The sequence below is a fragment of the Brienomyrus brachyistius genome, chromosome 4, assembly GCF_023856365.1.
Source record: "Brienomyrus brachyistius isolate T26 chromosome 4, BBRACH_0.4, whole genome shotgun sequence".
Taxonomy (NCBI): Eukaryota; Metazoa; Chordata; class Actinopteri; order Osteoglossiformes; family Mormyridae; genus Brienomyrus; species Brienomyrus brachyistius.
The window spans coordinates 38885462-38908035 of NC_064536.1; the positions used below are offsets into that span (position 1 = coordinate 38885462).

At 43.7% G+C, this 22574-nt stretch overlaps 1 long non-coding RNA gene and 1 other non-coding gene across 2 annotated transcripts; one reads left to right on the forward strand and one right to left on the reverse strand.

The window, feature by feature from the left end:
- The first annotated feature begins 13510 nt into the window (after positions 1–13510).
- Positions 13511–13583, forward strand: trnam-cau (transfer RNA methionine (anticodon CAU)). Its single transcript has one exon. It is a non-coding gene; the product is annotated as a tRNA-Met (tRNA).
- Positions 13584–15008: 1425 nt separating this feature from the next.
- On the reverse strand, positions 15009–16088 carry LOC125739771 (uncharacterized). Its single transcript, XR_007397306.1, has 3 exons — positions 16032–16088; positions 15657–15746; positions 15009–15342 (listed from the first exon to the last, which is right to left on the reverse strand). It is a non-coding gene; the product is annotated as an uncharacterized LOC125739771 (long non-coding RNA).
- Between the last annotated feature and the right edge of the window lie 6486 nt (positions 16089–22574).

The window sequence follows — 22574 nt, forward strand, 5'->3', positions numbered from 1 at the left end:
TTAATTTTCCTGCATAAAATCACATTGAGTGTTTAAGTTTAATTTTGACAACAACAAACTGTATGTCACTGCAGGGCTATAGAGAATAACTACTCCAATAATTACGTAGTGATATTGAAGAAAGTCATGTCATCCACTACGTCCACTAATCATAGCAGCCTTAATGCATATATCAAAAAAAGGTGTGTATATATAAAATGGTATTTTAATACGTATTATATCTCTTTACGTGATAACAAAGACCTAAATATATAAGCTATTTGCTTTAAATATGTGACTCATGTTAGAGAAAACGTAAGTAAACTATGGGGACAGAAAAATCACTGAATAACAGAAATGACCGACATATAGTGCCAAACAGATACGGTGCAAAGACAGAACTCATGGTACAAACAAAGTAAACGTAGTGCACTATGTAGGGTAGGTTGTAAATTTGTCTGCACTTTGCAGCTTACCTTGCGTTGACTCTTTGTAGTACGGACCCCACAACGGTGGTGGAATTATAAGGGGCTGGTCATCAGGGGGCATGGATTTTGTGGCAGTTTCTTTATTGTCCATATCAAACTCAGCATAGAAGCGCTTAAGCTGGTCGGCGTTGCTGGTGGAGGGAGCTGCATTTGTGGGTTTCTATTCTGCAATGGCTTGAATGTGCTGTGTATTAAGACGAACTCGCGGACTATTACGTCGCCCACATAACATAGAATGAATTGAATTGTTTACTGTCCTCCTGTTACTGTAATATTCTGGGAAGTTGCGATTGTTCAACGTCATTACGCACAGTTAGGAGCAACTCCAACTTCACCTAGCAGAAATATGTAGTCTAAGAAAACGCAGTTTAAAGAAGGTAGTTTACCTGGCGAAATTGCAAACAAACATATAATCGGGCTATATCCAACAAAAAGCAGTTTTTAAAAACCTAGCCTACATGGCGAAATTGAATTACTTTCTGGACCAACAAACGCAACCAGGCATGAACATTATGCACCTTCGTAATTTAAAGATGGCCCCCGATGTTCTCTGTGGGCCCCACCGGGGCCCCCGGGCGTCAGACGGTCCGGCCGCCCGGCCCACCTGCCTAAGGGGCCCCTGAATTTCGGCCCGGACGGTCGGCCTCGTCACGCCCTCCCGACCCGTTTGGGTGCCAGGAGTTGCGGGCCCCACACGTGTACCCGTGCGCTGTTGCCCGTTTAAGACAGCCGTCTAGGGCTACGAGACGGAGCTGCGGAGCAAGAGCTCGCGAGTGCGAATCCGGCTTCGGCCGTGCTTCCAAAACCGTCTGAAAAAAGTCTGAAAATACCCCTAAATTGTCTTATGTGCCCCTTACTTTAGCAAAACTTACAAGCGTTGTGAGAAAATCCATTTATTTTATTTTATATATATATTACATATATTAATATATCATGTATTACATATATATATATATATATATATATATATATATATATATATATATATATATATATATATATATATATATATATATAGTCATGGGTAATCCAGCTCCAGACTTAGCTCTGAAAATATTTATTTCTGGGGGGAAAGTCACATATACACCTCAGCCAGGAAAACTTAAAGAATTCCTCTGTGTGTGTATATATAGTATAGTATGGTATGTAATGTATATATACAGGGAAAAAGTCTCGTACACACTTTGCTTCAGAAAAAAATATATATATATTATAAAAACATACAAAATAATTCAAATAAATAATATACAATATACATATACTATATATTTATATATAACATTAATTATATATACTTTATACATATAAAATAACTAAATATAAAAATATCATTTAGCGCGGCTCCTCATGCTGTGCCTTCCAGTCAAAGGACATCCCTTCCGCCTTCTCACAGAAAAATTTATTTCTAAACCTTCTGTGTCCATACTGCTGCCTCCGCGGCTGCCCACACTGGGTGCACGTGTAGTGCTGATGACTGACACGTGGTGGGATGGGGAGACCCTGCGAACTGGCCTGGGCTTCAGCTGCCTTCCTCACTCGGTGGTCCGGCTCCAAGTCTTTAACCCGAGCAGGTTGCCGGGGGAGTCTGCCTGCAAGGGAGCCGGTGGGGGTGTCGGCGGGGCAGCTGCTGTGGCTAGCTGAGGTGTCGGCAGGGCAAGTAAGGGGGCAGCTGGGATTGATGCAGAGGGCAGAGGAGCAGGTTGGGGTTGCGGAGTAGGAGCAGCTTGCTGCCGTCTCCGCACAGCCTGCCCGGACAGGTCTGGAGGGGAGGAAAAGGTGAATGGCCTCAGGTCAGAAGGAGGTTCTGCAGGCTCTGACTCCTTCTGCCTGGGCTCTGGTAGAGGGGTGGGTGTCATCAGGCTGGGAGTGGGGAGAGGGATGTCCATAGACAGCACAGCACACTCTTGCCGCTTCACTAAATCGTTATGCCTATGGCAAATAAGACATTTTTAAAAATAAACTTAGAGAGTATTTATCAATAAGCCATTAAAAAAAACAAAAAAAAAACCTCTGTTCAGCTAATCCCAAATGTTCGCTGAACACTTACCAAACGGACAGTGTACGCTGGTTGATTTTGAAAAGCTGAAAAAGTGGCCTGCATGAGCCCCCAGCCTAATGATCCTGCTGTAGTCCTGCAGGACGACAGCCCAGCGGTTCAGTCTCACCCCAGCAATCTTCTGAGCAGCTGGGTGAAGTGAGCAGAGCTCCAGGCAGATGGCCTCCACGAGTCTGCTCACGTGAGGCCACTGCTGGCCCGGTGCCTTGGCCCAGCAGGCAGCTGCTCAAAAAGAATTTAGAAGTTAGGCCAAGTGTAACCCAGCAGCAGAGTATGCATGCCTGGAAATATGTAATATCATTGTCTACACAAACGATTCACTCATCGCTTCAGGCTTTCCTTCCCTGAGCACACTGATGTTTTCGAGAGGCTGGCCTTGAACCCGCCCTGAAGGAGCCGCTCCCTGTGCCTCGGTGGGTAGGAGACACGCTGCCTGTCTCTCTCCGGCAGGTTGTTCCAGAGAGAGACGATCCTGGCAACGTGACTCTCCAAGACACAGGGCTCCTCACGTAGCCCCACCAGGTACCTCGCCAGCCTGACCACATGGTTGTACCCCGGGGCTCTTCTGTCAGGGCCTTTGAAAATCTGACAGGATGACAAAGGGAGTAAAGTGTGAACGGAGGAAATTTGCAGTGCTGTTTCACATTAGGTGAATAGAAAAATAAATGAAATTCAGTGAATATAGATTCTGCCTCTCTGGGTGGCCAGTGCCTCGGGTGAGGGGCGCAGGGTGAGCTCCCCACTGTGCTCAAAGCGGAAAACTGGTGCAGAGTCCATTCTGATAGGAAAGAAATATTGAACAGCTCAATAAATGCAAGCATAATGCAAGAAATAATGAAATAGAAATTTATTGATATATTAATATAATGATTCCTGGAGAATTTTGGAGAATCTTTTTAAACAAACAGGAGGACTGCTTCTATATTAAATTACTTGCAAGAAGTATTACTAATGACAAAGAATAAATAATTTTTCTGTACAAAATATTTTTTTAAATTACATTCTGAGCAGGGCGGCATGGTGGTGCAGTGGTTAGCACTGTTGCCTCACACCTCTGGGACCCGGGTTCGGGTCTCCGCCTGGGTTACATGTGTGTGGAGTTTGCATGTTCTCCCCATGTCGTCGTGGGGTTTCCTCTGGGTACTCCGGTTTCCCCCCACAGTCCAAAAACATGCTGAGGCTAATTGGAGTCGCTAAATTGCCCATAGGTGTGCATGTGTGAGTGAATGGTGTGTGAGTGTGCCTTGCGATGGGCCGGCCTCCCATCCTGGGTTGTTCCCTGCCTCGTGCCCTTTGCTTCCGGGATAGGCTCCGGACCCCCCGCGACCCAATAGGATAAGCGGTTTGGAAAATGGATGGATGGATTTCATAGCAAAATTATTGATAGCTGGTCTTCAGAGTGAATCATTCATGCTCACAGAGTTTAAACTACAAGCAAATTAATCAAATAAGTCTAGTTCTTTTCTAAACTGTTACTTCCTCATATTGCAAATGAGCAAAGAGCAGTGAATTCAGACTTATTCTGAAAAGCAGAAAAGTCGTCATACAGGATGTGAGTGTGAGACTGCAGAAACACTGTGTGCTACATGCAGAGGGTCTGACCTCAGGCCTTTGTTTCACTCTTTATTATGTTTTATACAGTTTTAAAATGTCACTGCAGTAGGTCCTTTTAATATCTGTGGATCAGCACAAATCAAGAGGTCTGTTAGGAAGGTGTCTGTATGACAGGGGTGGGGGTGTCCTGGGGGGGGGGGGGGGGGGCAACGTCAGGTGATTCACTTCATCTGGGTCTTATCAGCAGTCCTGTCAGACTGAGCTGTGTGTGTTTCTCTCAGCACCACAATGATGTTTCACACATAATGGGGTCCGTGGGCCTCCTCAGTTATATTCAGGCTTTCAAATTTCTTCAATCATAAAAAGTCACATGGATCTGACACTCTGAGACTGTTATATTAATTTGTTTAAATTCATTGAAAATACTATATATTACAGCTAGTATTTGGATCCGTCTGCTCTTTATCCGTTCCTCACTGGCATACCTGGGTCTCTGTGCAGTGCTTTCCGGAAGCATGAGAACCATTCATAAGGGAATCTATGTGTGGCTGCCCTCTAGTGGATACACAAAATTCAGCTACTTAAGTAGCTTGACTATATTTCTCTCCTAGTTTAGTTTAGTTCCTAATTTAATCTAACCGATGAAACTGAAGGCAGAGTTGGAAATTAGTTTACTCATGACTTCAGAAGTTACCCTGACAAGGGATTCTGTACAATCAGAGATGGAGCTGCTGGATGGGCTGTTCATCACCTGCTTTTTCTGAATGATGTATGTCTGGATGTAAAGTTACAAACTGCTTAATGTGTATCAATCTATTTTATAATCCATCCATCCATCCATTTTCTTAACCGCTTATCCTACTGGGTCGCGGGGGGTCCGGAGCCTATCCCGGAAGCAATGGGCACGGGAACAACCCTGGATGGGGGGCCAGCCCATCGCAGCCAAACCATTTAAGTTTGTGAAATTCGTTTTTAATAATTACCAATTTCAGAAAAATATGAAATGTTTTGTAAAGTATCAATTTATTAATCATGTATTTAAACAAATAATGACCAGTATAGAAGACACATACAAAACTGTACAAAAGTACAAAAGTACAAAAGTGTTCAAATGATCTTCATCTTGGTCTAGAATTATAATATTTTGTCCGTCAAAGTGTGGCAGCCCAGTCATTTCAAAATCTCTTCTAAAGTTAGCAAAACATTTGCACCAACCATCCAATAGACCCATATATTTTTGACTTGACCATTAACACAACTCCTATGCATCATTAACATTTGTTTAATTAAATTAATTAATTAATTAAGTGAGCTGGTGGCGGAATTTAACAAATACATGGAATGGCTGGAGTGCCCCTGAGGAGAGGTTTAGGATCCAAAGCGTGGTTCATCTAGCGATCCAACAAGGCATCAGTAACTTTATGGAGAAAAGAAGAAATTCTTGTTAGTTTTTATTATGTGACTTTTAATTTGCATATATTTTTTATGATAATTGTGTTTTTGTTCTGAGCAAATATACACAATCCAATTAAATAGCTTTAAACGTTTTCTTTGATGGCCCAAGACTTTTGCATAGTACCATATTTTTTCAGAATCATGAGACAATTTAATAAAAACCAGTCTTACCTTCACAAGATAACGATTATTAAACATTTACCAACAGGTGGCAGCAAAGCACTTGTGAATAAGTGGCCAATACGTGGTTGTACAGGTTCCCAGCAAATAATCAACCCCTCTGTGTTTAACTGACTCTCATGCTATGACTATACAGACTGAGCAGGGCCGAGTGAGAGAGGCCTCACTGCAGTTAGCATAACCGTTTATTTTACAGCTCGTCTGACTCATTCTGCTCCACGAAGGTCATCTCCTCTGCCAGCTTCCTCTGATTCAGGGAGACCCTCTGCTTCTCTCTGATTGGTTCCCGCTTTCTACAGGAGGTCAAGTGCATTTGAATGGTGATGATGGTGCAAATCAGGTTAAACACACCAGTCCCAGCTTTCAGTACAGCATCCAGAACCTGCTCCCACCTGTGAGACATATAATACACCAGTGTGTCTGTCAGTCACACATATCACATTTAAACCTGAAGAACAAAACAGTGAATCTATTCTGACTGAAGTAAAACCACCTTGATAATCGACAGCAGCACCGATCAGCTCAGTCCTACATACAGAGCCAGCTGGACCAAAGAGCTGAATAAGAGGGTGGATGTGAACAGTAAAGTCTTACATGCTTTATAGAAACACGGTACAGCCACATCTGTACTATTACACAGGACACATGTGAGGAACAGGCGACATTAACAAAGAGCATGAAAATAGCTAGAGATTATCACACAACATGTTACACTATTTTGTAAAAACAGGCCTGCAGTCATTCCCCAGCAGCACAGGACACAAGGCAAGGGCTCACCCTGGATGGGATGGGATCTCAAGTTTATTATTAAGAAAATAAAATAAAAAATATTTTTTTCTTTTAAAATTAAAATGACAGTTTCCCATTACTGTGTGATCAGGTAAATGCTGCTAGCTGGACCCCCACACTACTGTAAATGCTGCTGAATGCTTACCTCAGTTTTTCATTATCCCCTCCTTCTTCATCATGTGCAGAGAAAAGGAGAGCAGTGGAAACAGGAGAAAGGATAGTTAATAAAAAGCAGTGATCTGTTAGTCAATAAAGACTAAGAAAAGGTCACTCTTGAAACTGAAATAAAAATTATGAAAGATATTCTACAGAGAAAATGATTAGATGGAGAACAATGAATTAGTGTTCGCATCCCAGGGCACTGATAGTGAACAGGTGAGATAAATGCTTTTATTAACATATTTTAATGTATCTATTGTATCAGGGTGGCATGGTGGTGCAGTGGTTTGCACTGTCGCCTCACTCCTCGGGCACGTGTACTCAAGTCTTCGCTGGAGTTCCGTGTGTATGGAGTTTGCATGCTCCCCCTGTGTCATTGTGGGGTTTCCTCCAGGGACTCTGATTTCCCCCCACAGTCCAAAAACATGCTGAGGCTAATTGGAGTTGTCAAATTGCCGGTAGGTGTGCTTGTGCGAGGGAATGGAGTGTGAGCGTGTCCTGCAATGGGTTGGCACCCTGTCATGGGACGTTCCCTGCCTTGCGCCCATAGGGACCCTGACTTAGACAAGCAGTTTCAGACAATGGATGGATGCAGCACTGGATCAGATATTACAGAGTACAACTGTAACACTGGCCTACGCTGCAATGAAAAGCCACCTACAGACATGTTAGTCAGTCTGCACACCATTAGTAACAATTTATCCTCACAAAGATGAAAAAATGCCTGAATTAAGTTGCAAGCTACATGGATTTGTCTGGATTTGTATACATAACAAGTGACTGGCTGTATGTCTGTGGAAAATGCTGTGATTTTTGTCATATTACAGACTGATCATAAAGTAGAAGACACACCTTCAATATTAAAGACACCAATTAGCCTGACTGTGCGTTTTTGGATTGTTGGAGGAAACCCACACAGCATGTGGAGAATATGCAAACTCCACACAGACAGAGCAGGAGACAGATTCAAACCCCTAAACATGGAGGCGTGAAGCAACAGCGCCGTCTACTGGACCACCGTGCCACTATCATTGAAACAATAATCCCAATAAATAACTCTGTTTCACAACAGCTGATAAATAGGGTATTATCCCCACAAAGAAGCACAAACCCCTTCGTGAGTGAAACTGCTGGGTTGATTAGTATGTATCTATTTATATTCAAGCATAAATAATTCACAGGCAGATTTAAATCAATTACTTATGTTTAACAGTAATATGAACTGGAATCTGCAGGATTTCAGCAGCACACCAATACCAGCCAGTGTCCTTCCTCTCCAGCCCACTCATTGTCACAATGAAGGTTTTATTTTCTGTGTCATCCCTGATCAGGACAGGCCTCCCATGCAAACTCACTGATCTCTCTGATGCACAGGACCCCCCAATCTTACACCACATCCTTTGTCTTTTGTTGTTTCCATAGTAACACTGAAACTGACTCCATCCACACCCTTCACCTCCTGTTTGTCCACTGACAGCCCTGGAGGACTTGAACACACAGGTAAAACACTCAAAGATTTGCACAGCAATGAAATGTTTATGAATATCAGCCCATTACAACATACATACTGTATGTAAATGTTTGGCCAATAAACTGACATTTTTTAACATATTGCTTATCATATTTATCCTCATGAAGTCGCCCGATTAAGCTGACACTGTTTCTTCTTCCAAGTCTCGTTTATCATATTGAATTAAATTAAAATGCAGATTTTTAAAACATTTTTCCATCAGTGTTTGTGTTAAGGTCCTTCCTTTTTGACTCAGTGACATGTTACATACTGTGCATCTCATTGGCTACAGTCTGCAGTACAGACATCTTACCATCAGCTACTGACAGATTAACCTGGTCTAAGAGGCTCCACTGATCTTCACACCACACCAGTACCGATCGGAGTCCTCAGCTGTCAGATTGTTGATGGTCACAATGAAGACTCGCTGGTCAGGATCATCTCTGACTCACACTTTACCCTCCTGTGGAGAGTCAGTGTGTACTATGGGAGTACATGACCTCACATTATACCCTCTGCACCAGTATTTCACATGAGTTTTATATCTGTCACCATAGGAACAGGGGATTGTTGCAGATCATACTCTCTGTACACAGACCCATTTCACTGTGGACACACTGTCAGCACCTGTGGGGAAAATAATTAACTGAATAAGGATTTTCCACCTCATGACATCTCTAAGTAATTATGCTTGGTTTGTATAATACTTAGATTAGGTCATGTGTAATTAACAGAACAGTGATGATGTATAAAAGTCAAAGACCATCATTTTACTATAAGAACAAGGAAAACAAAAGTAGTGTCTGATCTTGGGAAGGGCTTCAGCAGGATGTGGGATCGGGAATCTGAGCCTGGCAGTGTGTTCTAGGGTCTGAGAGGAAAACCAGGACCTTAAATCCCTAGTAAAAGGCCTAGATGAGGTGAATGAATGGGCTTGTCACTGTGTGGGTTGACCACACCCCTTCAGTACTATGGCCTTACTTGTAAACATATCCAGTCCTGTGATACAGGCCCTCTCCTATTTCCTCTGTACATGCTTCCTTTGGGCTCTATTTGTGAACGTTATTATGTAAAATATCATTGCTATGCTGGTGATACGCAGCTCTATCTGCCATTAAAACCTGGTGACTGCTGCTCTCTGGTGGCCCTTTCTAACTGTCTGGAGGATATTAAGAACAGGACAGCAATGACTTTCGTCCAGATTAATGAAAACAAGATAGAGGTAATGAGTTTTGGTCACTGTTCATGATCTCAGAGAACAATTAGGGCCTCATTCAGAAAACGTCCAGTCACATACTAAAAACCTTGGTGTCATCTTTGATTCATCACTGAGTTTGATAAACAAATAAATGCTGTTGTGAAGGGGTGTTTCTGTCAGCTGAGTTCAATAGCCTGGCTTAAACCACACCTTTAAGCCAAAGACCTGGAGAGTTACTCCTGCTTTTATCCTGATTGGGTTACTGCCGTTCTCTGTACCCAGGTTTACAGTTACTCCTGCTTTTATCTTATCCCCATTGATTTACTAAAATTATATATTTTTATGTAACTTTGTCCAATGTCTCTGGTTGTATTACGTATTTCATGCTTTTATTGTACTATTTTTATCTACAGCATTTTGGCACAATATGTATTTTTTTTTTTATGTACTTTTTCAATAAAATCACTTGACATGACTTATACGAAAAGCATTTCAATGTATTGCCATTATTAGCCATTTATCTTGCACATTCATATTAAGTACAGGGTCATGGGAGCTGATCGGGAGCATGGAGCTGATCGGAGGCAGCACAGGGCATAAAGTCGGGGAACACCCAGGACAGGATGCCAGTCTGTCACAGGGCAAACACTCACACACAGTCACTATGGGCACTTTTAGAGGCACCAATTCACCTGAACCACGTGTCTTTGGACTGCGGGAGGAAACCAGAGAACTGAGAGGAATCCAACGTGGATACAGGGAGACCATGCAAACTGCCCATGTAACACCCTGAATAAAGGGGAAATCTAAATAAACACATCCATGCACCTTGCTTCCTCCGTGGTAGCATTACCGAGAATATATGTGTATTATTTTCAAAACATCTGCAGAGATGCATCGTTTTGTCCAAAATAAAATATTCCAACAATTAAATATGCATTCATAAGGTTATTCTCAAAACAAAATATTGCACCAATTATATGCTCTTTCAGCTCCGAATGTAATTCCATTCTGCTGTACAGGTAAATAAACACTAACATCTCTCACTTTTCTTAAAACAGATAAAATCAAGTGTAACAGGTAAGTATAACAAGGGTCTATTAATCAGTAAACATGACCTTAAATTTACAAATGAGAATTTACAGAAAATAAACAAAAAAAATACATATAGCCCTTCGTATTATCCGTTTGTTATCATGGCGACTCACTTAAGAAGTGAATATACGAATAAATGCGTAACCAAGTACACCCACAAACATACCAAAACCCAAATGCTTTGTGTGCGTCTTACTGAGCTTGACCTGAGCAGAGCGCACACGCTGTACAACAAGCTGGCCTCAGGTCGTTCTGTTCCCGCCACTGGGGAAGAAGTTTCAGCTAGCCGCTTAGCCATATACTGATTAACAATTTACAACTGACAATACAGCTTCAAAACACACTCAACATACAATCGACATGTTAATAAAACACAAAGAAAATAGCGCAGTTAACATATTATTAAATCATTAATTATGAATTTATTAATGTATTAATAAATGAATTCTACTTTCCCTCAATGGCCGTTTTATTTTTTTAAAACTACTGTGTTACAGCTTTCTAATAAAAATTATTCTCTCACCCACAGAGAGCTGGGCCAGATATCGAAACCACAAGCCCAGCTAGAGGTTAACTTGCTCTCCAAACCTGCTGCAGAGTGAAAGACAACCAGGTCTAGTCTTAACTCCTGAGGCTGATCGTGACCACTGATCTGGACCCCCTTGCCTTCTCACTCTAGATCTTCAATTCCACGTCACTCATCCCCCTCCCTCTGAGCCTCAACACCTACATCTAGCAGAAAACAGCAATATTACCATTATTTTGCAATTATCATACTTTTTAACATATCTGTCTGTGACAGACTGGTTGACCCAAGACCAAGCTACGCCCTGCCCTTAGTAATCCAGTTGACATCCCTGATGGATCATTTCATCCTATGCCTATGCAAGGAGGGAAGTGATGATGAAACGCCTCCTTCTGTTACCAAAGAACAAGGGATAAGTTCTTTTCCTAACTTCGCTGGGTGTTTCACTGTGGGAGATACAGACGGCTCCCAGAATGCACTGCAATATCCCGAATCAGGAAACTATAAACACTCAAAAGCTGATTCTTATACCAGTTCTGAGGGGTTGGCCTCCAACACTGCATGTGCATGGATGGCCCTGAGACAGCCAGCCTGTAAAAACACACAAATGTGTACAATGTAGCTCAGCTTGCCACATTACAGATATCCTGGCCTGACACCCCCTGAACAAGGCCCATGATGTGGCCACACCCCTAACAGAATGGGCATCGTATCGCACCGAATCACACTGCATCACAATAGGGGTGAATCACATCCAATCACGTTAGTAGTTTCTTCATATGTATCTTAATGAATCAGATGGCTGCAAGTGCATTGAGATGTGTATCACATCAGCCTCAGTGATGGAGAGGCACACCCCTAATGTATAAGCTTAGGGTATACAGTAGCTTGTACAATGCAGTGAGGAAACCTCTGGCAGGACAGTGATTTGCCCCTCTGGGGTGTAGCCCAGGACACGACCAGCTGATGGTACCTCCTGAAGCCTGCTGTCCTGTGTACATACACAGGCAGGGTCTGAACTGGATACAATGTGCTCAGCTTCTGCTCCTCAGCAGAGGAAAGAGGAGGGGGGTAGAAAGCTGTCAGCTCCAGTGAAGAGAATTTGTAGGCCGAGTCTGCAATATCGTGACCACCAGCATGACTCTAAAAAGGAGGACAGTTGTACCCAAAAAGGAGGACTAAAGCACAGAAAGGAGGACGGCATCTGTGTGCATTGGTTCCCGTACAAAATTTGGTCAGTGAACAAATTCCTCGACCAGATTCCTTTTTTTATACTAGTGTAACACCGGCGGGGCGCATATCCCAGCATGCCCCGCGTACAATTGTAATTAGAAGGACCACGACAGGCACCCAACAAGCACCGAACCCAAATATACAGATGGGAAACACAATGTTGTCAGAAGCTGAACTGCGAAATGCACATGCAGTGAGACATTTGCACACACTGTATACACGTTAGGATCGGACAGGGTATACACACAAGACATGGGCAAAGTGTAAAGTGAGGTAGACCTTCAACAGCACGTCAGTCTATTGTCAGGCCCTGGAAGCTGGAGAAATGCCATGTGAACAGCAGAAATGTGGTCATACAGGATGTGAGGGTGAGACTGTGTGCTGTATATAGAGGGTCTGACATCACGGCTTTGATTCAGTCTTTAGTATTGTGATGACATTGTGATAGCCCAGTGATAACTATACTGGATGGGTGGTACCCCTTTAAAGAGCAAGGGGAGATGGGATACCATTGTGGTATGCAAGCAGGTCCTCAGGGTTGTCACACATGTTTTTGTGAGGTGTACACTGCTGGTTGCTTGAGCCCCTGGATGAGACACTGGTCAGTGCCCTGCAGAATCGCTGTGGGCAGTGTGAGGACTTCTGCCCTCTCAGTTAAACAATAGGCGCAGGCACTGAGTCAAATGAGTCTCTCTGCATCCTGGCTAATGATATCAAGGGGTTGTGTAGGCGTGTCTGTGCTCACATGGCTCTATCAGTACAGAGTAAACTGACCAGGGATAAGTTTATCCAGAGACAGATAGCTCACATTCAGACACAGCCAACCCACCCTTGTATGCATGTCTTTTTGGTTAGAAGTTGAACATATGTTTAATGTGTTTTATAGTAAAAACATTTAACTTGAAAAGAAGGAAGTTATTTTCTTTTATGAAAAGACTTTGTTTTCAGTTTGATTTTCATTTTACATACCATCCCAACCTTTTCTGATTTGGGGTTGTAAAATGTGAACACAAAAGCTTTTTTTTTGTGAACATTATAAAACAGATCAATTCGTATTAAACAATTTGAAAGACATAGACATCTAATATGTGTGTGTCTGAGAGAGAGAGCATTTCAATTAATGCCTATAGTTCAATATTTGTTAGGTGCTTATAGTCCAGCTGAACAGCATGTCACCAATAACCCGCTGCATTATAGCAACTGAAAGAAGCATTACTTCATCAATCTATATATCTGCCTTCCAGATGTGTTAGCACACTGCTAAACAGGGCTGCTTACGTCAGTGAAAGCCTCGTTAGCGCAGTCGGTAGCGCGTCAGTCTCATAATCTGAATGTCGTGAGTTCGACCCTCACACAAGGCAGTTTATTTACTTGCTGAAACAGTTCCCATGCATAGCTGCACTTTTACAAAATCACTCTCCCACAGATTCTAATAGATGTTTTTATGTCACTCATGCGGCATCAGCCCAGCGTACTTCCATAACTGTGCAAAAGAACTTCTTCAGAAGTAGATACCATTACTCGTCTCATAGCGGATCCACAAACCTTCCAATTTCAACATCTAGCCCAAACTGATCTCAGATGCAAGCTTCTGTACAGTCATCCGCATCCCATGGCTAAGATTTCACCTGCAACAGTAGCCAATCGAGCAACAACAAAATTCAGCAACAGCAAAATCTGTGACGAGGGCCATATACTTGTTGACTATTACACCTGTATCACAACACCAGACCTGGACCAGAACCAGACATACTGCTAGCAGGTTTGTGCATAGATAATAGATAATCGCTACAAAGCTTACACCCGGTGTTTCCCAGATAGGTTCCAGACCCCCATGACCCTTTCCAGACCCTTTCTCATGGAAATGATTCATTTACTGTCTGTCAGTCTATCTGAAAATATGTGAGAGAGAGTGAGAGCCTGTCCCAGAGTAAGTGAGCCTCACCTGGAGGCCCATCAGTGAAGAAGAGGATGACGAGGAGCATCAGAGGAGCCTTATGTGTGTATCGCTGACCTCAGATCTGTGGAGACTGACACTCACATCCTGACTCTCCATAACCTCACTGCCTCCATTTTATGGGTTTTAAATGTTTTAAAATCATCCATCTATCTTTCCCCCTCTTGCCCAGGCTGGGGTCACAGTCAGCCTGGGGCACATCCCAGGAAGCACGGGGCCCAAACCAGGGACACAAACAGCACACTGACAGGATTCAAACCCAAACCCCTGAAAGTATGAGGCGTCCGTGTTACACGCTGAGACACCACTGCAGCATGCAGGAGCAATGAAAAGCATTTTTATTAACATGGTGTATGACGAGTCACACTGTCTGCATTTTCAGTTAAATTGTCAATAAGCAAAAGCATGACATCCTCTTAGAAAAAGATACTGTGCAAGTACTGAAACATACAGAGCTACTAAGGGCACATGGGACACGTAACAAAAATGGAACAAAAAAATAAGACACAAATCTGGCAAAAGTTTTGTAAAACAACACAAATGTTTTGCAAGATAATGCAAAAAGATTTGGTATTTTTTACTTCCATTCATTTTTTTTACCCTCCCTTGTCAAAGTTACTCCAGGAGGCAGTGAAGTACATAAAAGGGCATAAAATTAAAGCCAGAGCCTTTAAACCTCACTAATCAGCACATACTGTACATGCACAAGCGAAAATCAGATATTAGCAAATACTGTCTTAAAAACTGTATGTTGCGGTATTCGACATTTCACATTATAAACGAATAAACTAGGAATTATAATATTTTTTGCATTTATTTGAATGAAAAGTAACAGACCACCACAATAATACCTTGCATTTACATGTATTATTTTTACCAGTTGGTTCTGTCCAAAGTGACATACAAGTAAGTAAATAGTTCCATGATTATGGTTCAAATGCACAGCAGCCATGAATGTCTGTTTCTCACTGGCTGATTCTTACTGTCACACTGTAACATGACAGTGCTGCATGCCATTTAAATACAGCTCACATCACTGTAAGATTCTCCTCTCTGGTGATGATCCCTCCCCATCACTGGAGTGTCTGCGTGTCCCTCACAGCTCTCATCCTGAGCAGCAGCTCCCCACATGTAGAGGAGCCTCTCTGTGTTGCTGCCCCCTACTGGACAAGGAATAACAGATAAGCATTAACATCATTTTGGTTTCTGAGGCACTAACACCTTCCTTAGCATTTCAGAGAGTTTGGTGTGTTAATGTTACTGCTACAGGAACAGGAGGTGAACCAGAGTGATAGATTAATGAGGGAAAACTCTTTAGTTCACTTTCATCTGGCAAAAATTTCAAGTCAAATGAGCTGCATGTATGTTGTTGGAATCGTGGCTGTACACAGAATTAATGGAAACATATGACACATGTGCAGCATCATACAGACTAAATGTATCACAGCTCATGTTAGAGCAGATTGTCCAAACTCACCTCTCTGTGCTTCAGGGTGACTGAGCTGTAGATCACTTCGCTGGCTGGGGTCACAGCAGGACGGTGTGAAGAACATCCTGAGGACACCTGCTGAGAGTATGTAGCTGCTTACAGTAGAGGTACAAGACTAACCTTTGTACAGAAACCACAAATCCATGAACTCCCAAACCTCCCATCCGAGTCACTATGAAATATCAGGGGAATCATGGTACTTCTTGGTACATTACAGCTAATTCTGATACACATGGATCTGAGAGATCAGCTGAGGTGTAGATGTACCTGCCCAGTCAGTATATTATTGATATATGTGTCACTCTCAGTGTGATACTGGTCCTATGTCTGAACAAAACACTGATTTACATGAAACTATCTTACCTCTGGGTCTCGCAGGACAATGGAGCTGTAGGTGACATCAGCACCAGGCTCCTCAGAGGTCTGAGAGAGGAACATTATGATTATATATCCACCTGTCCATTCTTTAACTGACAGCAATCAAACGTCATTGTTAGTGAATTTGGTAATAATGTGATGTACTGTATCGGATAATGATCTGTATCTTTACAGATATTTAAATTTTTTTCTCTCTTATAAGACAAAAATCTACAGAATCTTCTAGGTTTTCTTCTCATATTAAAGCTTAACTTACTGTCCCTCCTGGATTTTGATTCCTGGCCATTTTTTTTGCTACAAATAAAGAAAAGAAGAAAAAATACATAGAAAATTATTTCTCTGCTCTTAACTGATACATAACAACTGACTACCAGCCTGCGTTTGCAGGTAACCAGTCAGTGAATCCCAGCCAGCCTTGGTTGGAGTAACTAACTCGTTTAGGGTTTTATAAGCTCAGCTTATAAGCTCAGGACACAGACTCAGGAGGTCGGAGGAAAGTCTGCAGGATCATGGAGGAAAGGCTCTTTCAAGGCTGTTGCCCTCTGATGTCCTGTTTGTACTATAATGGATTTTTTGCACTGTTATTCCTTTTCCAAAGGGTTGTGACCACGTTTTATATTTTAATGTCACTGCATAGACCTGTGTGTCTGAATGCTGCTGTCTGTGTCCCTGTCCAGCTGGCTTTGGAAAAGGATAAAAGCATGAAGTAGCTGCTGCTTACAGGAGTGCAGAGGGACATGCATCACTGCTCAGACAGTCAGGTCACTTATACACCGTCTGCATCAGCAGATACTCACTGTGTTTGTCCCACACTTTCCATGTGATGATGATGATCAACAGCAGCACCAATAAGCCCAGTCCTACATACAGAGCCAGCTGGACCAAAGAGCTGAATAAGAGGGTGGATGTGAACAGTAAAGTCTTACATGCTTTAAAGCAACATGGATCAGCCTCAACTGTACTATTACACAGGATACATGTGAGGAACAGGAGACATTAACAATCAGCATGAAAATATCTTGATTACTTTTTTTTGCCAGTTTTAATATGATTATTACAAGACTGTTTTGTAAAATCCATCCATCAATCCATCCGTACATCTAAACAAACAGGCCTGCAGTCGTTCCCCAGTAGCATAAAACAAAAGGCAGGGGCTCACCCTGGATTGGATGTCATCTCATGTTTATTATATCCATCCATTTATCATCAAAACTGCTAAATCCCAACTGGAGTCGCAGGTGGGACGGGAGCCTATTCTGGGAACAATGGGCGCAGGCAGGAACCAACCCTGGAGAGTCACCAACACACTGCAGGGTGCACACACTCAACCAATTATGGGGCCCACTGAGAGTTGTCAATTAACCTGCCTTGCACAATTTTGGACTGTTGGAGGAAACTGGAGCCCCTGGCAGATATTCACAAGAACAGCATGCAAACTCCACACAGAAAGGTCCCACGCCCAGCCCAGGGTAGAAACCCAGGACCTAAAAGCAGTCAGGCAGCAGCACTAACCACTGCACCACCATGCCTATGATTAAGAAAAAAATTAAAAGTAATATCCTAATTCTCATAAATATAATGGTAGTTTCCTCTCCTGGAGCTGACACCTTATCGTGGTGGAGGGGTTTGCATGTTCCAGGGATCCCAGGAGCTAAGTTGCCTGGGGTTTTATGCCTCTGGTAGAGTCACCCAAGGCAAACAGGTCCTGGATGAGGAACCAGACAAAGTGTGGCTCATCAGACCACTTATGATAAAAAAAATAAAACATAGATCCACGTTTTCCCTTGCCCGGAGGCAAAACACCAGCCCCCCCCCCCCCCCCCCCCCGAGCCCCCCGGAGCCAGGCCTGGTGGTGGGGCTCAATGGTGAACACCTGGTGGCCAGGCCTGCACCCATGGGGCCTGGTCGGGCACAGCCCAAAGAAGGCACGTGGGTCCCCCCTCCAATGGGCTCACAAACTGTAGGAGGGGCCAAAGGGGTCAGGTACAGTGTGAGTTGGGCAGTGGCTGAAGGTGGGGACCTTGGCGGTCTGATCCTTGGCTGCAGAAGCTAGCTCTAGGGACAGGGTAGCCTCCCTTTGCCTTCGGGTTGGAGAACGGGTCCTGACTGTTATTTGCGCGTATGCATCAAACAGCAGTTCAGAATACCCACCCTTTTTGGAGTCCTTGGAAGGGATGTTGGAGAGTGCTCCTCCTGGGGACTCTCTTGTTCTGCTGGGGGACTTCAATGCTCATATGGGCAATGACAGTGAGACCTGGAGGGGTGTGACTGGAAGGAACGCCCTCCCTGTTCTGAACCCCAGTGGTGTTTTTTAATTGGACTTCTGTGCTTGTCCATAATGAACACCATATTCAAGCATATGGGCCTCCATATGTGCACTTGGCATTGGGACACCCTAGGCCGCAGGTCAAGTCATCGGAATTGCAGCCGCATGTATTGGACACTTGGGTGAGGAGAGGTGGCGGAACTGTCAACTGATCACCACCTAGTGGTGGGTTGACTCCGCTGGTGGGGGAAGAAGTCGTTCAGACCTGGCAGACACAAGCATATACAGTATGTAGTGTGAGTCTGCTGGGAACGTCTGGTAGAATAGCCTGTGGGACTCCGGAGGCAGCTGATAAGTACCGGAGGGCCAAGCGGAACGCGGCTTCGACAGCTGCTGAGGCAAAAACTCGGGTATGGGATGAGTTAGACGAGGCCATGGAGAAAGACTTCCAGATGGCTTCGAGGAGATTCTGGTCCACCATCCGGTGGCTCAGGGTGGGAAAGTGGTGCAACATCAACACTGTTTATGGTGGGGTTGGGGCTCTGCTGACCTCAGCTCGGGACGTTGTGGGTCGGTGGAAAGAATACTTCGAAGACCTCCTCAATCCCACCGACATGCCTTCCAATGAGGAAGCAGAGTCTGGGGACTTGGGAGTGGACTCACCTATCTCTGGAGCGGAGGTTGATGAGGTGGTTAAAAGTTCCTCAGTGGCTGGGCCCAGAGGTGGATGAGATCCGCCTGGATTTCCTCAAGGCTCTGGATGTTGCAGGGCTGTCTTGGTTGACACACATCTGCAACATCGTGTGGACATCGGGGGCGGTGCCTCTGGACTGGCAGACCGAGGTGGTGGTCCCCCTCGTCAAGAAGGGGGACCGGAGGGTGTGCTCCAACTATAGAAGGATCACACTCCTCAGCCTCCATGGTAAAGTCTATTCAGGGGTGCTGGAGAGGAGGGTCCGCCGGATTGTCGAACCTCAGATTCAGGAGGAGCAGTGTGGTTTTCGCCCTGGCCGTGGAACAATGGACTAGCTATATACTCTCAGCAGGGTCCTGGAGGTTGCGTGGGAGTTTGCCCAACTAGTCTACATGTGCTTTGTGGACTTGGAGAGGGCATTCGACTGTGTCCCTCGGGGAGTCCTGTGGGGGGTGCTCCGGGAGTATGGGGTGCGGGGCTGCCTTATAGGGGCTGTTTGGTCCCTGTACAACCGGTGTCAGAGCTTGGTCCGCATTGTCGGCATTAAGTCAGTGAGGGTTGGACTCCACCAGGGCTGCCCTTTGTCATCGATTCTATTTATAACTTTTATGGACAGAATTTCTAGGCGCAGCTGTGGCATAGAGGGTGTCTGGGTTGGTGACCTCAGGATTATATCTCTGCTTTTTGCAGATGATGTGGTTCTGTTGGCCTCATCAGACCGTGGCCTTCGGCTCTCACTAGTGCAGTTTGCAGCCAAATGTGAAGCGGCTGGGATGAAAATCAGCACCTCCAAATCCGAGACCACGGTCCTCAGCAGGAAAAGGGTAGAATGCTCTCTCCGGGTCGGGGAGGAGGTCCTTCCTCAAGTGGAGGAGTTTAAGTATCTTGGGGTCTTGTTCACGAGTGAGAGAAGAATGGAGCGGGACATCAACAGGTGGACTGGTGTAGTGTCAGCAGTAATGCGGGCGCTGTATCAGTCTGTCATGGTGAAAGAAGAGCTGAGCCAAAATGCAAAGCTCTCGATTTACCAGTCGATCTACGTTCCTACCCTCACCTATGGTCACGAGCTATGGGTAGTGACCCAAAGAACGAGGTTGCGAATACAAGCAGCCGAAATGGGTTTCCTCCACATGGTGGGTGGGCTCTCCCTTAGAGATAGGGTGAGGAGCTCGGTCATTCGGGAGGGACCCAGATGAGGTGGTTCGGGCATCTGGTCAGGATGCCTCCTGGATGCCTCCCTGGTGAGGTGTTCCGGGCATGTCCCACTGGGAGGAGGCCCCGGGGAAGACCCAGAACACACTGGAGAGACTATGTCTCCTGTCTGCCCTGGGAACGCCTCGGAATTCCCTCAGAGGAGCTGGATGAAGTGGCCGTGGAGAGGGAAGTCTGGGTTTCCCTGCTTAGACTGCTGCCCCTGCGACCCGACCCAGAAAAGTGATAGATGATGGATGGATGGATGGATGGATGGATGGATGGATGGATAATGACAGTTTCCTATTACTGTGTGACCAGGTAAATGCTGCTAGCTGGATCCTCACTCTGCTGTAAATGCTGCTGAATGCTTACCTCAGGATTTTATTATTCCCTCCATCTCCATCATGTGCAGAGAAAAGGACAGCAGTGGAAACAGGAGAAAGGATTGTGATTTTTTTACAAAAGGCCTGTCAATAAAGATCTTTCTGTACATTCAAACAGACCCAGAAACTAAAATGCCAATGGATATCCTAGAACAGCAGCAGCTGATAAATGGGGGAATTGGTAGTGATTCATTTAGATATCTAAAAAATCAGATAATAATATGTATGTTCATGCACTTAAGGTTTGCTGTAATTTCAGCTGAGTGATTCTCTTCACTGTGGTCCTTGCTGGCAATATGCTAGCAAACGCAGCCCCTCCTTCATAAGTGAAACTCTTAGGTCCAATTTTTACATTTATCTATTTGAACTGAAGCATAAATGATTCACAGCCAGATTTAAATTAATTACTTACATTTGATGGTAATACGAATTGGAATCTGCCAGACTCCATCAGCACACCAGTACCAGCCAGTATCCTTCCTCTCCAGCACATTCATTGTCACAATGAAGGTTTTATTTTCTGTGTCATCCCTGATCAGGACAGGCCTCCCATCCAAACTCCCAGATCTCTCTGATGCACAGGAGCCCCCAATTTTACACCACAACACCCGTCTTTTATCATATCCATACTGACACTGAACACTGATACTGTCTCCTTCCACACCTGTCACCTCCTGTTTGTCCACTGACAGCTCTGAGGAACCTGAACATACAAATTAGGGACAAATAAAAGACACCGTGTTACTGTAGTTACACAGCCATAAAATATTCATGCATATGAACCAGGTAGAGCATGTTTATATTAATATTTGTCAAAGAAATGGACATTTCTTAGGATATTACTTGTTATTTTTCCCCCGAAATTCTCCCAGGTCTCATTCATTATATTGAACAAAATCAAAATGTGGAACCTATTCCATACTAATAACATTCTAAAATATTAAAATATTATGTTTTCTCAAATATTATTTTATTTAGTGTTTATGTCCATCCTTTCTGGCTGAATGTTACATATTGTGCATCTCATTGGCTACAGTCAGCAGTACAAACATCTTACCATCAGTGACCGAGAGGTAAACAGGTACTGAAACAGCTGAACCTCCACTGATCTCCACATCACACCAGTAGGTGTCAGAGTCCCCGTCTGTCAGATTGTTGATGGTCACAGTGAAGATTCGCTGGTCAGGATCATCTCTGATTGACACTTTACCCTCCTGTGGAGAGTCAGTGTGTACTAAGGGAGTACATGAATCCATATTACGCCCTTTGCACCAGTATTTCACATGTGTTTTATATCTGTTGTCATAGAAACATGGGATAGTAAAAGATCCTCCTCTCTGTACAGGCACCAAGCTCATTGTGGACACACCTGCAGGGACAGTATGAAATTTACCAAGCTGATTAACTCTCACTCCCACTTACATCATTTATACACATATTATTAAAGAGTCAGCAGCAGTCCACTGTAGGTTACAGTACTTCACATTGTAGAACTATTAAAACCTATTTTTATTAAAATTTGTATTTCTTATTGTTGTATTTGTAAAGATTAAGAAAAAATTACTAACTGACCATTTAGGATGCAAATACCTCCTTTGCTGGCTAATTTGTCATTAAAAAATGTTTATACATTAATTATAACACAGTCAAGCCGATGCTCTTTTACAGTATGATAATTTATTTGTTTATTCTTTTCAGTGTAATTTGTCTTTAAATTTCAACCAAAGGACATTTCTTAACATATTACTTTTTTAGCCCCTTGAAGTAGCCCATTTAAACTGACACTGTTACTTCTCCCAGGTATCATTCATCATCCGGAACTAAATATACAGTGGAAACCACTTAGCGTGATCATGTCTGTCTGGGCGATATTATTACATAAATATAAGGTAATAAAATGGACACTATTGCAATTTACTTAATTTTATTGACAGTTTCAAGATACAGTACAGCTGTATGAAACGCATTTCAAATTACAGTACAGTCGTCCC